This window comes from Elephantulus edwardii, unplaced genomic scaffold (genome assembly GCF_000299155.1).
Source record: "Elephantulus edwardii isolate Elephantulus edwardi_28Jun2011 unplaced genomic scaffold, EleEdw1.0 scaffold00134, whole genome shotgun sequence".
In the NCBI taxonomy this organism is placed as follows: domain Eukaryota; kingdom Metazoa; phylum Chordata; class Mammalia; order Macroscelidea; family Macroscelididae; genus Elephantulus; species Elephantulus edwardii.
This window is the reverse complement of record NW_006399884.1, coordinates 3,212,178-3,216,389: the sequence shown is the minus strand read 5'-3', so window position 1 is coordinate 3,216,389 and position 4,212 is coordinate 3,212,178. Positions and strand designations below refer to the sequence as shown.

General features: G+C 38.0%; 1 pseudogene; it reads right to left on the bottom strand.

Annotated features, from left to right (window-relative positions):
* Positions 1–279: 279 nt before the first annotated feature.
* Positions 280–561, bottom strand: LOC102844522 (annotated as a pseudogene).
* Positions 562–4,212: the final 3,651 nt, after the last annotated feature.

Sequence of the window (4,212 nt, the reverse complement as noted above, 5' to 3'; positions counted from 1 at the left end):
AGCATTGGATCTCCTGACGTCCATGGGTTGCCTGCATTCACATCAGAACTCAGTTGGGTAAGTGGCAAAGACGGAATAACAAGAAGGTCTAACTCCAAACACAGCTGGGGGAGGCAGTTTAATTTCTGGAGAGGCAAGGGCATGTAAAAACCTTCCTAATGGTGAGATCTGTCCCCTATTCTTTTGATTCCTAACAAGGGGAATAAAGGGAATATGAATCCTGGGGCAGTCCTGCTGTTCAAGTCCCCACGTTGATGGCATTACGGTCGGTGTCTCCAGTCAGACGTGATTTATACTCGCTCCAGAACCGAAAGCACGAAGATGTCTGCTTTCATAATCGGAGCCGGTGATAGCTTTCTCTTTCCTGCCAAACGGATCAGACCACACTTTTAACCCTGGGGGCTGCACAGCCTCTTGAACAATACCAGCTCGATTTATGGCTTGTTCTTTCTTGTACTCCTCCAGCCGCAAGAGGGGCTGGAAGTAGATGGGGTAGAAGACAGCACCAACCAGGGAGATAAAGCCGCCGAAAATGAGCGTGGTCCGCACGTTCCCACGCATGGTGCCGACCCTGCGTCCATTTGGAATCCCCGCACTGGGGGGCCCGGTCGTGCCAATTTGGCATCCTTAACATTGTAAAGCATATGTTCTAAAATGATGATTGTCATACATTAATGCCTAGTAATCTTTATGTCTCCCATGTCATTTTTTTACATATATCAATTTCCCTGTGTACACACTTTTTGCATTGCATGTTCTAATTATTAATGAATGTGTGTCTATTTTTTTTTCTCATTTTGTTATTGTCTCATGACTGGAATGTTTTATTCTAATCAAGTAGATTCTATTTTGAAAAGGCAGATATATTTTGGATATCTTTCAACCTGCCAGATTCATCCTTCAGAACATATCAGATGGTATTCTGGTTCTATTCGTATTCTTTTTACTGTCCAATTGTTTTAGATACAGATTTCCAATCCTTTTCCCACCTCTATCTTAGCATGGAAACTCTGCTGAAACATGTCCACTATGAGTGACATTGCTGATGGCATATGTTACAGCATCATAGCAACATGCAAATCATATAGGAAAATAGATAGACAGACAAGTCAGTGTGTTGTGATCCCCTGCAGCATCCTTTAATGTATAAGTCAAAATTTTGAGTAACTAAAATATACCAAAAATTATTAAAGAATTGGAAACTAAAATGGTAATTTTCTATTGAAATTATAGATATCCTAAAGGTCGTATTTTTGTTATTCTCCATTATCAGCAGTCCATATTCTAATATCTACCTGTGAATTGAAACTGTGTTTTGTCAAATTGTAAAAAGTAAGAAATTGTTCATGCTGTGACTCAACTTTCAGCCAAACAATAGAAAGACCTATAAGGTTATCAATAACACCAGAGAAGAATATAATTCTTAGAACAATCTACCACCTAAGATCAAAAGGGCGATGTTTGCACAGCAATAAAGCTGAGGAGGTAGAAACAAAGATAAATAGAAATGGTAGATTCAGGAAACAGTGATAATAGAGTTGTTACAGTGTGAGGATTATAATCAATGTCACAATATATAATGTAAATGAACTGTCAACTGGAAACCCAATTTGCTCTGTAAATTCTCACTTAAATCACAATAGAAAGTTCATTTAAAAAAAATAGGAAATCCAAACACTTTCACCTAACATAAGAATACTCAAAGTATTCAGTGCATTATAAATATAGAATAACTTTTTCTTGAAAGAACAAGAGGAGAGGGTTGGTGAGAGAATGGGAAAAGAGTATATAGATAATGAAAATTGCATTAGAACAGGTGAGGGGAAAACTGTCTGAAAGGAATATATGATTAAGCATTATATATATGACAACAATCTGGTACAAGGGGTGTATTGCAGGGTGCCCTGAAGGTGGGAGAGGGAAGAGGGGAGAAGAAAATGCACAACAATAAATAAAACAAAAGAAAAAAATTGTAAAAAATCATGACATATTTGCAGTTGAATTTTTTTTAATTTCCATTCATTCATTCATTGTTGCACTTTTCTCCCCTCCCAACCCACTCGCCAATACACTACCCTCTTGGAAAAGTAAAAGAAAAATTCTTTCACTGTTTTACAATCCCTCCCCCTAGGTCCACTCCCCTATCTATGCCCCCTTCACTCTGGACTACTCTCATGACAAAAATGCCTAATCATATATCCCTTTTAAACAGTTTTCTCCCTCATCTCTTTCAATGCAGTATACATTACTGAACCCATCTTTCTCAGTCTCCCCACAACCTGTTTTACAGGTCAGTCCTGTTTTACAACAGTGTCACCATGCAGTATTTGTCCTTTTGTGACTGGGATACTTCACTCAGCATAATGTCCTCCAGGGTCACCCATTTTGAATAATATTGCATGAATTCCTTGTTTTTCAATGCAGCGTAGTATTCCATTGTGTGAATGTATCACAGCTGTTCTATCCATTCAATTAAAATTGAGTTAGAAAGGTTTTTAGTTCAGGTTAACAATACATAAGACAGTGATAACAATATCATAAAAATAAAATATAACAAGAGTATTGGTCAACTACTTCCTCCAAATCTCTGATACATGTCAGTGAAGATGTATAAAAGGAAATCCTTACCATCACTGATAGAGGGAGGAGATCCCATCAGCAAAGAAGTGGTAAAACTGTCACTATATGCACACGATATGATAGTGTATACAGAAAACCCCAGGGACTTTTGGGGGGGCAAGAAAAGTATTAGACCTAGAAGACCAATTTAGCAGAGTAATAGAATATAAGATCAATACATAAGACTCAGTGAAAGTCATGCACACCCATGTTTATTGCGGCTTTGTTCACAATAGCAAGGAGTTGGAAACAACCCAGGTACCCATCAACAAATGAATGGATACAGAAGCTATGGTATATTCACACAATGAAATACTATGCTGCATTGAAAAAAAGGAACTCATGCAATATTATTCAAAATGGGTGAGCCTGGAGGACATTATGCTGAGTGAAATATCTTAGTCGCAAAAGGACAAATACTGCATGATGCCACTGCTGTAAAATGGGACTGATATCAGGGTGGGGGTAAGACTGAGAAAAACTGGATAAATTGTGTATGCTGCACTGAAATAGATAAGGGAGAGAATAATTTAAAAGCAATGTATGAGGGTATTATGGTTATCACAAGAGTCCACAATTAAGGTTGCATAATGGAATGTACTTGGGGCAGTGGGAGGGATGTGGGTGGATTGTGCACCAGGGAGGGAGTTTTTCTATTACTTTTCAAAGAGAGAAGCAAACTGGGGGTGGGGGAGGGGGGAGGGCTGGGCAGAGAAAGAAGTGCAGCAATGAATGAATGGAAATCCAAAATCTCTGTAAATGCTCATTAAAATTCTTTAAATAAAATAAAAATTTTTAAAAAATTCAGTGTAAGTCCTCTACAGTAACGAAACACAGATAAGAAAACTAACAAAGTAATACCATTTACAATAGCCAACCATAAATTGAGATATATGGGAATAAACCTAACTACGGAGACAAAAGACATTGATAAGGAAAACTATAAAACACTACTGCAAGAAATAATAAAATATCTAAATAAATGGGAAAATGCTCGTGGGTAGAAGACTCACTTTAGAGAAAATTATAATCCTATCAAAAGCAATCTACATGTTTAATGCAATCTCAATACAGATACCAAATACATCTTTCAAGGAGAAAGAAAAGATAATTGGCAAGTTGCTTTGGAAAGGAAGAGACCCAAAAGAAGTAAAACCTTTCTGACAAACAAAAAATGAAGTGGGATGCATAACACTCCTTGATCACAGAACCAAATACACAACTGTAATAATCAAAACAGCATGGCACTCATACAATGACAGACACAGAGTTCATTGGAACAGAATCAACAACCCAGAAATTAATCCACTAAGCACAATTGATAACAGTGCATCTAAATTCCAAAATCAATCTCCATGATAGTCTATGTGTTTCCTACTGCCAAAGGGGCCCTTTAGAGTAGTGAGAGAAGATCTTCACCCTGAAACCCACAGCGTCCCTTTTCAGCACGAAGTAGCTAAGAGACTACACCATCCCCTTTTCCTTATGAATCAGGGTGAAGTCTTTCTCAGGGAGGAGTGATAGGGAATGGCAAAGGACACACTGACAAAGGAGATTAATCAGAACTGGCTTTGGCAAGCACTGTGGCAATTG